This window comes from Rhinoraja longicauda, chromosome 20, assembly GCF_053455715.1.
Source record: "Rhinoraja longicauda isolate Sanriku21f chromosome 20, sRhiLon1.1, whole genome shotgun sequence".
NCBI lineage: Eukaryota > Metazoa > Chordata > Chondrichthyes > Rajiformes > Arhynchobatidae > Rhinoraja > Rhinoraja longicauda.
This window is the reverse complement of record NC_135972.1, coordinates 28,568,843-28,580,376: the sequence shown is the minus strand read 5'-3', so window position 1 is coordinate 28,580,376 and position 11,534 is coordinate 28,568,843. Positions and strand designations below refer to the sequence as shown.

The following is an 11,534-nucleotide window of genomic DNA, read 5'->3' as shown; positions in this document are numbered from 1 at the left end:
ATGCATGAATGTAGCCTAAACGGATTTCACACCAACAAAAATGGAACTCCTCGTAACATCTAGGTAAACACCCAATTTTAATTAGGTATCAAGAGAAATATTTCAGATTAAGCATGAGAAATAAACCTTCGGTTGAACTAAAGCTAAATAGTTTGACAACATTTATTGCATTTGCATGATCTGCAAAACAATGCAAAACTGAAATATTTAATATTCATTTTAAATGTTATTATTTGAACACATTTGTAAATTTAACCAAATACCATACAAATAAGACAATTTTATATAAAATCCCTTTATTTGTATAAAACTGTATAAAAAAAATTAACAAGTGCTTTGCCAATGATTAGAAGCAGATAAGTAAAATACCCACATTTAATTTTTAGAAAATAACTTTACTTACCTGAGTCTTATTTTTGACACGTGCTTTAAGGATAATTTTTGGTAAATTTTAAATACCACTTAATTGTAAATTTCATACCTGTAGTTGAAAATCGTATTTGTGCAGTCTGGCTTCTTGGTAACAGCTTGCAAGTGTTAAAAATGTTAACATTCATACAGCTATCTTACGGTTTCCTAAAAATACTTTTCTTTTACAACATCTCACCAAAACAAATACATTATACTGCTTCTTAATACAGCTATTTCATGATGCACATGTTCTACGTTTACAGCTAATAACATACGTTTGTCGAATTCTAATTCAGACCAAATGCATTCCAGCAACTGAACAAAAAGTTACCTTCTTTAAAAAAAAACCAGAATATGGTAGACACTGACTTTTGCAATATTAAAATCATTCACATTATTATTGCACAAGACAATGAAGCATTTGTTAAAATTATATGAATGTCAACTCTTGCTCCAATTTCATCCCATCTCTTACAACACTACCAACCATATTCCCGTTCATTCCAGCCACACCCCAAAAAAGGTTACCTTAGCCTGAAAGGAAACAAACCTGATATTGGAAAGTAAACCTTACTCAAGGGACTGTCCTAGGAAAAACCACCCTAAACTATTCACTACAGTGAGGAATCGTTAAAAAAGATTCTTAAAGGTAATGATTAAATATAGTATAACTGGATTTTTCTACCACATGCCCTCTCAATCATCGCACTGTCAAATAGCGAAAGGGAAAATCTAAATGTAAACCTGACTTGAGGCCATTAAAGAATATAAAGTACTGTAAAGAAACCATCAATACTGCTAGTTATTGGCCCAAAGGAGGTATACAATCTGTGGGATAGAGAAAATATTCAGTTTATATTTCCTATAAAGCTAACATTATAAAGCACATTATGTTCCGTAGAGAGGGGGAGAAATTCTCAAAAGGAATGAGCCAAGTCCCAAGCCTCAGTTGAGGTTTTTAGAACTCAAAAAGGGCCCAAAATGCAAAGTCAAATAGTACTAACTGTCGTAAACAGTCACCCATCGAATTGTTTTTAATGCATCACTTTAGAAACTCATGACATACCATCTTTCAACTGACATGTACTTCAACCGATCACACCTCAGCGCCAAATCTTTCTTCAAACAGCTTAAACATTTTTGCATTTGGCCAAATAATTGCCTTTCATATATTTGACATTTGAATTTCCAGTGCAAAAAATATCACTAATATACAGACAGTCAAAGCTGTTAGTTATCCTTGCTTTGTTCTGAATATGTACAAGAACATTAAAACCATCAAAAGTTAATCTACACATACTGCCCTTATGACCAAGTATTTGGATACCATTTCAGCTGATTTTGAGACCAGCACTATAGAAAAATACTGAACATATACTGCATCTTCTACCAAAAGTGAGAAATCTATTCACAAAATGGGAAATGCAGCGTGTAGAAATTTGTGGTTTTTAAAATTCAAACTCAAGACAAAATGAAAACAAGTAGCTTTCAATTTCCATTACAAGAAACAAGATCCTGGGCTTCTATTTGCTAACTGTATTCAGATCGTCTTTTATCTGTTCAATTAGTTTAAAATCTTAAGTATTTGGCAGTCCCAAATAAATAGTGTGCATTAAATTAAAACAAATCCTCTCCTCAAATGAGGTAATAGAGGCATATAAAAACGTAAATCAGGACAAATCCTTCCACTAAAATTAAAATTTCAATCCAAATACTATGTTTGACATACAAAACAGAAATGTTCTTCTATAAAAAGGTAGCGTTTGTCACAGATTATATTGCTGAGATTTTTATGGCCAATGTGAAGAGAACTCTTGTTAAAATATTCTGAATCAACCACATCTGGATGTCTTTTAAAACATTAAGATGCTTCTATATTAAATCGATAATGGGATTTTAGCTAAAGGGCCAAATTTAAGGGAAAATTATACATGTTGGAATTTATCAAGTTAATATATCACAACATACAGCCAAAATGATTCAACATTAAGAAACAGAATGAGAATTTGCATAATTTACACAACCATAGGATCCATTTAACAGTTTATTACAACACTAATAGTACATCTATTTTGATAAACTGAAACTGAGCTGCTTACAGTCATTATTTGAACATTAACATTTTTGTAACAATTTTGAAAACAAGATGAAAGAACTATAAAAACAGTAAAGCTAACGACTTTTAATTGTTTACACGTCATGTAGTCTAACGCTTAGAATACGAAGAGTTGCCAAAGCTTTTAGTAACTTTTAAGTCACACAGGTTGTGTCCAAATAAAATGGTTAATCAAGCAACATAAAAAAAAATATTGAGCAATCAGTTACCATTACAGTGGATTTGCTTTATTCGTTACTGTTGCTCCATTTAACCACGTAGCCTGAGAATTCCTGTTCAATCATGAAATTCCAACAGATGGATAAAGGGCAGTCTTTTATGTGAAGAGCTTTGTTGTTTCTTTTATCTGGAGACGTTTCTCTTCAGACAGCTGTAATGTGTCAAAATTCATGATGTAGATTTTGTTCTTCCCTGACAATGATTGTACATATTTTTACACCATACAATATGTACCTCAGTAAATCATGCACATGTATTAATATTGGTAACTTGAACAGCAACTTTCATTAGACTTTAAATGATGCACACCAATGACATTCTTTCAGCATTGTGGAAACTTCAGATTCTGTTTACATGTTTCCAAAAGGCTGACAATATGCATTTTCAAGACCAATATTACACATCAGTAAATTTAACAGAGGTATTCTTTTTAAAATCACAATAAAAAATGTCAATTAAAACCAACAGTTTTCAATTATCATTGACTCACTTGAAAACATTTCAAAAACGAAGAGCCCGAATGTGACTTTTCACCCACTAACTGTGTATGTAGTATCTCCTTGTCAAATAGGATTGCGATTTATTTGGCTAAAAGGTGTTATTTCTAAATTGTTCGTGAGGTAACAGCCACATGTTTATGTGTAAAGAGATACACTTGACTAAAGTATGCAATAAGATATTCTGCTGGTTATATAATCCTTGCTGTGAAAGCAAGTACCCACAGATGGCTTTCAAGAATATGTTAGTGGGTAAAGAAATCAGAAGATCCCCAACTGTATCCGAAGGGAGAAAACTTCATAGGACAATTCTGCCTTAGGTCAAAAGGTCACAAGTGGGCTCATTTACTTCAGAATATAACCTTTCTAATAAGAATATTTCAAGACAAGAACTGATAAATAGTTGGTGTCAAATGGTCAATACACTTAAACTAAGGGACAAGGATAGAGTTTAGGTATAATAGCCACACACACAAACATTGATTACTCAAAACCAAAACTTAATTTAAATTGTTCCATTTAAATTATTTTCAGCTGGAAAGGCAGCAATAAAACGATTTAACATTTTGAAACAGGCACATTCCTACATGGACTGTATTCATTGTTTCCCAAAATTATTTACAACTACTGCTAAATAAATTAACCATTTGTCAGCTATAAATCCAGTTTAATAGCAGGAAAAGTAAAAATATACAGTTGTATCACTCTTGGAACCCAAGATAGACACAAAAAGCTGGAGTAACTCAGCGGGTCAGGCAGCATCTCTGGAGAAAAGGAATAGGTGACGTTTCGGTTTGAGACCCTTCTTCAGACAGAGTCAGGGGAAAGGCTCGTTTCCCTTTCCCCTGACTCTCAGTCTGAGAAAAGGGTCTCAAACCAAAACATCACCTATTCCTTTTCTCCAGAGATGCTGCCTGACCCGCTGAGCTACTCCAGCTTTTTGTGTCTATCTTCAGTTTAAACCAACATTTGCAGTTCCTTCCTTCACGCTTGGAACCTAACTGCTGAACAGATCTAACGTGCAAAAAATAGTTTGCCAGATACCATGTTTTGCCTTATGTTGTCCAGAAACGTTACATAAAATATGTCAGTGGTCTGCTGAGCTGGCCTCAAGCAGCAATTTTTAAGCTATATTCCAGGCTGTTTTATACCTCAAGTTAGCATTAAAACATTAAATTGATACAGAATATGAAAACATTCAAGACCATACAAAGATTTTTTTTATCATACCTCCAGTTTTGCAAGAATCTAAAAATGTTGCAATGCCACATCTACCAACACTAGGTTTTCAATATTCACCTGACATACACTATAAAAACACTTATAATTGAATGCACAAGATAATCTCCATGAGATAATATTTCCCCTAGTCTGCACGACAATCCTTCACACATGCAACACACCATACATCCCCCAACAAAATTGTTTAAATTGCTCCAACATGGATTGATTTTGAAAAGAGTATTACAGTTACACTACAGAATTTAAGATTACATAATTCAAATTAAAACATTATTTAAGATGCATCCAGTAACTAATGCTGTAGTTAGAATTTGACAACAATTAGCTTTAATGGAATCACAATTACTTCAAATGCAAATGAACTGTGAATCGTGACATCAATGAATTGAAAATGTTCATTAATTGCAGATACCCTATCTTAAAGTACAAAACTCGTAAAATGTAGGAAAACAATTCCTGCAATAAATTACACATTAACAATCAAATTTAATTATATGGTTTTGCTAACACCAAGAGTAACACATTTAAAACTGATACCAATTTCAACATTAACACGCCAGATTCAAATTAAAGGAATAATCCTAAACTAAAACATGAATATCAGCACTGTTGATTCAAGACTTTCAAATATCCTCGCAATAACTACTTGAAATGAAGAACCCATACAAAATAGGAAACAAAGTTTTTTGCCAAGATTCACAAAATGATCAAAAGTTTATCTAAAATTCCATTTTTTAAAAATAGTCTTTCCAGTCATCTTGTTTCTTCATTTTTGGCTCTAATTTCCTCAGCTGTATCTAAACTAAACTTGCTCTCATGGACTGCTAACTCCGATGACAATAAAAATAAGTAACTTGACCTGAATCAATGCCATCAACCCCATAAAAGAAACCTCTGCCCAGTGTAGAATCAGTTAATTATTCCAAAAGAAAATTTTCTGATCAATATTTCTCGACCCTCCACGTAAAATTGTAATGTTTAATTAACATTGAATGTGTGTTATTTACTCTGCAAGTTAGTAGTAATGAAATAATGGAAAAAAAACAAAGTTCTTGTTTGCTGATCTGATGAGGTTAAATTAAAATGTTGGTGGTCTAAAATACAAATATTGGATACAATTGTAATTGTGCTAAGCCAACATTAAAGAAAGGCCGATGTATCGAGCGAATGCCTTAGGAAAAAGTAAATGTGTTGGAGCTGTACATAATGGAGTTTCAAAGTACAAAAGGCAATTTTATTAAAATACAAGTTTTGTTGTTTCAAAACAGGATAAACGACCCCTCCCCCATTTTCATGGTATTTTAAATTGAGATGAGAAATAATTCCTTCTCAAAGGATTGTGAGAATCCTTGAACTTCCTTGCCCCAGGTATTTACCTCCATTACATTAAAGCCAAGATTTAATACAGTATGAGATTCAACGCTTAAAGAGCACATTAACAGTCCCTTCGGCTTTGAACTTATCCATGGTGACTAAGAAGCCCCATTTAGGCTAGTTCCATTTGGCCCATATCAATCTAAACTGTTCCTGTCCATGTACATGTCCAAGTATCTTTTAAATGCTGTCATAGCATCTATCTCAACAACCTCCTCTGGGAGCTCATTCCATAAAGTTGTCCCTCTGGTTCCCATTAAATTTTCCTCCTCTCACTTTAAGCCAATGCCCTCTAGTTCTCGATTCCCCAACCCTGGAAAAATATTGTGCATTCACTCTATCTCTTCCCTTCATGATTTTTACCCCTCTTGAAGTCATGGTAACATTCACGTAAATCTTCTTTGCACCCTTAATGACATCCTTCCGAGAGCAGGATAACCAAAACTGAACAATACTCCTGGGGAGCAGCTAAGAAATTGGAAGAGGAAAGTTGCTCAGCCATGCTCTTATTGATTGGGAGAATGGAATGGCCCACTACCCTTTTTCTTAGACTTTTGACAGTATTTACAGTTTGTTCACGCTTTAAACATTTCTCAAATATGGTTTACAGAATAAGATCTGTTCAAAGGGTATGCAAGTTATACAATTTGCAAGTGATTTTTCCAATCAAAAGATGCCAGGGAAGCTAGCGGTTGGTTATTTAGGTCATGCACAGCAGTAAAGTACAGAACTTAAATTTCAAACTTGCAGAAGTAACTTTAATATAGTTAGTTTATCCAATGAGTTAATCTACCATGTTGTATTATGCAGAAAATCTATTCATACAAAAAAGACAACATGTCAAGTCTAAATAAATTCTAGTTAACTGGGGCAAAATCTTCATTTAGTGCCAAAAACAGAATTCTGGAAGAACACAATGGGCCAAAAATATCTGTGGAGACAAAGGGTGCAAGATATCAATTGCTCAACCTGCTGAGTTCTTCTAAAGTTTTGTTTTTGTTTCAGATTCTAGCATATGTAGTCTCTTGGGTCTCCAGTCATTGGTTCAGTAGAGAACTCTTGGCTCATTACAGTGTTGAAATTAGCTTGTTCCTGACTTCTGAGCTTGCACATTGCAACACAAGATTGCAGCGAGCGGGTTAAATGCAGGTCCTGCTGCCTTTCGACTAGCCAGAGGACCCGTTTTGCATCTGGTTCAGATCACCCATGGCTAGTACATGTAACGTAACCCAATCATTTGGATCAGGTTACAGGCCTTAATACCTTTATTTCCCCTCTATTTTAAAAATGTTGTTTTAATTTCTAACATTAAGTATATTTTTTTACAAAGTAATTTAAATCCATAAATGTTTAAACTGTTTCTGATCAGACATATAAAAGTAACTTAGACCTTTGAGAACGATAAAATGTTTGAAGGTCAAAGGGTAGTCCGGGGCATGGCTCAAGATCTATTGCCCCAGGCCAAGGCAACTCTTGCTGCAAGTATAGCTTCAGGAAAATGCTGGCTGTGAACAGAATTATTTCACAATCTGGTTCAACACCAGTTTACAAATACTTCAGAAATCCCTCAAATTAACCATTATGTAATGTGGTGGAAACTAGATCTGTTAATCCTGCAGCTGTGAAACAGGACAATCTTGTTTAATCTAGTTAAACACTCATGAAGTACCTTATCCAAAGTGTACAACATGAATTGATCATTATACTTGCACACATTTAGGTGAAATTTGCACACATTTAGGTGCTCAATATTTCAATGCAAAGTGCAGGAGGAACTCAACAGGACAGGTAACATCTGTGGAGGGAATAGACATGACCCTTCTTCAGATTGATTGGAATAGTGGGGAACGCTGGACAAAAATAAAGAGGGCAGAACAAAGCCTGGCAAGTGATAGGTGGGTACAGAAGCGGGGGAGTGATTGACAGATGGCGCAGTTCTTGACAAAGACTGGAGGTGAGATGGAGACATAAAGGTGTCAGATAAGGAGAGAGGATGAGTGAAACATTAAGATGGAGAGAGTGAGACATTGGTGGAAGGGGACGGGGGAGGTGAAAGGGAAACATGGAACACGGGAGACGAGCATGGTAAAGAACAGGGTGACTGTGTAATGGGGTGGGAGATGTGATAGGGAGGGTATTACTTGAAATTGGAGAATTCAATGTTCATACCTTTAGGTTGTAAACTACCCAAGTGGAATATGAGATACTGTTCCTCCAGTTTGCACGTTTCATCTCAACGTTTGAACCCATGCCTTGACTATTGCTTCAAATAGCTACCATTATCTGCTTAAAAGAACACCACCACCACAGCAAGTGCTGCAAAGTGGAATTTAAGACAAATGTTTGTTCCACTTTCCTTTTGAGATGGTGCTCAAAGCTTAATGTTCCAAATTGTCCTTCTAATAAACTTTCTTCTCACTCATCTCATTCCTCAATTTAGGTGTATATAAAATCTAGCTGATAATTGTGTAACCGATCTCCAATGGCATTATAGCAGCCAACAGGCAGAAAAGCAAATCTAACGGCAAAACAGATCAGAATAGAAATGAATGAATCAAGTAATCTGTAGACCTTTTGAACACTAGCTAAATTCTAGTTATTTGACCTATTCCGTTAAATGCAAAAGTATATATTTTATTCAATTTCTATCGTATCGTATTTATCCTGACTTTGAAATAATTTAAACAGCTAATGCCCAATTCATTGACAAGTGGCAAATGATAGCCAACAGATTTGAAGGAATTTCATGTGATAAGAGGGCTTAATTGTGTAACAGGGCAAACATTAAATGTCACAATCTCACAGTACAGTTTTTATTTCTACCACCCTTATTTTAATCCATGCTGGAGCAATCAACCTTTGGGAGATGGTGATAATGCTGAAAGTAAACTTCCATTAAATGAATAAACCAATGTGTTAATCTACATCCAACAATTTTATTAAGTGCACAATATTGAAATATGGAAAATCCATGACCTGGGATCTTAAAATGGGAAATAAGGTCTCATGATGATTGTATGCGTGCCAATCAAAATTAAAGAAAATTCAAAAATAAACTATTGATTCCAACAATGGAAATAATATTCAGATGACCAGCATTTACAATGCAATCTATCATGAGCAGACCTTTAAAGACAGTTCTAAAATTCTTCAAATAGACATATACAACGATTCAATCACTTACAACTATGACTGCGTTCCAGGCTACTAGTATTTTTGGAGCTGTTGTAAGACATTTAAAGCTTTGATTGCAATTATAAAGAAACAAGCAAATATGTTTGTTCAATAGAATACAGCTGATAGGCAAGTAGCTTTTGTCCTCATTCTAAGCAAAATTTCCAGTGAAACAAGGTTGGGGACAAGTACAGATTCAATTGATTTGGCCAGTTAAAAAAGTTAGAAGCAAAAAATCCAACTATGATCACAAAACAATGCAATTAATTTCTATTCCACCAAAAATTGCATTCAACCCAACCAAATTAAGATTCAAGGATTATCAGAACATTTATAATCCACAGATAAAATTAGGAAGCAACCAAAAAGGTCAAGAACATAAGGATTTGATATTTAAAACTTCAAAAATGACAAAAGGGACAATTACTGAATTTAACTTATGACCACATTCAAAATATTACAAAGCAATTTTTCATGCCCATTTGACAGGTCATTTTAAGCGATACTATACAGGCAACATTAAAGCAGCTTACAATGTTTACAGAAATTACATTTTTTTTAAACAATATTTTGCACAAATCTCTGGCTTTCAAATCAGTGTGGATAGTTTCTGATGCAAATTGCATGTCTTAATTTTGTATTCAAAACAACCATTGGTATCCCATTCAATTTTTAAGACATGACATGCCTAAATAGTTGCTAAAGATGAAATAGAAATTTTCTGCAACTTTGTGAAAATGGCACAGTACAAAACGGATACAAAAATCCTCAGCAAACTAGACAGGTTTACTAATTTTCAAAAAAAGGCATTTGATATAAGCATATCATGAAAGGTACAAATTGGAATGAGTCCAATGTGCACAGATTTAAACATTTAAATCCCTGGATAGATGAAATGAATTGAATTACCAGATTTTCTAAATTAAAGGAATCAGATTTTTTTTTTAAATAGATCAGTGAAGGTTAAATTAGATTTAGCCAACTACAAAGGGAAGCCATGTTTTCCTAGCAGGACAACAGCAACTGTGATTAGAAGACCAAAAGGGATGCAAAGGAACGAGAGGCAGTGCAAGATAGAGAAAATGCCGACTTCAGTCAAGATCCAACTTAGGTGCTCATAACATAATGGAAAATCAGGACAGGTCATGATTTATACATTTCACATAAGGCCATGAAGACTGCGTAGGTAAATACAGAACAGTATTTAACCTATGTTCAGAGCACCAAAGTTCAAGTTATACATACAGTGCACTCCATAATGTTTGGGACAAAGACCCATCGTTTATTTATTTGCCTCTGTACTCCACAATTTGAGATTTGTAATAGAAAAAAAAATGTGGTTAAAGCACACATTGTCAGATTTTATTAAAGGGTATTTTTATACATTTTGGTTACACCATGTAGAAATTGCAGCTGTGTTTATACATAGTCCCCCCATTTCAGGGCACCATAATGTTCAGGACACAGCAATGTCATGTAAATGAAAGTAGTCATGTTTAGTAATTTGTTGCATATCCTTTGCATGCAATGACTGCTTGAAGTCTGCGATTCATGGACATCACCAGTTGCTGAGTGTCTTCTCTGGTGATGCTCTGCCAGACCCGTAATTTAGCTTATGCTTGTTTTGGGGCTAGTCCCCATCAGTTTTCTCTTTAGCATATAAAAGGCATGCTCAATTGGGTTCAGATCGGGTGATTGACTTGGCCACTCAAGAATTGACCATTTTTTTAGCTTCGAAAAACTGCTTTGCTGCTTTAGCAGTATGTTTGGGATCATTGTCTTGCTGTAGAGTGAACCGCCGGCCAATGAGTTTTGAGGCATTTGTTTGAACTTGAGTAGCTAGGATGTGTCGAAACACTTCAGAATTCATTATGCTTCTACCATCAGCAGTTGTAACATCAATGAAGATAAGTGAGCCACTACTGTCAGCAGCCATACATGCCCAGGCCATAACACCCCCACCACCGTGTTTCACAGATGAGGTGGTATGTTTTGGATCTTGGGCAGTTCCAGCTCGCCTCCATACTTTGCTCTTGCCATCATTCTGATATAAGTTCATCTTCGTCTCATCTGTCCACAAGACCTTTTTCCAGAAATGCGGTTGCTCTTTTAGGTATTTCTTGGCATACTGTAACCCGGCCATCCTATTTTTGCGGCTAACCAGTGGTTTGCATCTCTCAGTGTGGTCTCCGTATTTCTGTTCATGAAGTCTTCTGCGGACAGTGGTCATTGACAAATCCACACCTGACTCCTGAAGAATGTTTCTATCTGTTAGACAGGTGTTTAGGGACTTTTCTTTATTAGAGAGAAAATTCTTCTATCAGCTGTGGAGATCTTCCTTTGCCTGCCAGTCCCTTTGCGATTAGTAAGCTCACCAGTGCTCTCTTTCTTCTTCATGATGTTCCAAAGAGTTTAATTTGGTAAGCCTAATGTTTGGCTGATGTCTCGAACAGTTTTATTCTTGTTTCTCAGTCTCATAATGGCTTTTTTGACTTTCATTG

The 11,534-nt window shown here is 35.1% G+C and overlaps 1 protein-coding gene across 3 annotated transcripts in view; it reads right to left on the bottom strand.

Moving 5' to 3' along the window:
• Positions 1-300: 300 nt before the first annotated feature.
• Positions 301-11,534, bottom strand: part of cpsf6 (cleavage and polyadenylation specific factor 6) — a 37,176-nt gene continuing 25,942 nt past the window's right edge. For 2 of the 3 annotated variants that reach the window (XM_078417308.1, XM_078417310.1), the window contains one exon: positions 301-2,897. The gene's annotated coding sequence lies outside the window, so the exon portion shown is untranslated. Of the gene's footprint in view, positions 2,939-11,534 lie in introns of all 3 variants that reach the window. The other variant, XM_078417309.1, reaches the window with a different exon arrangement.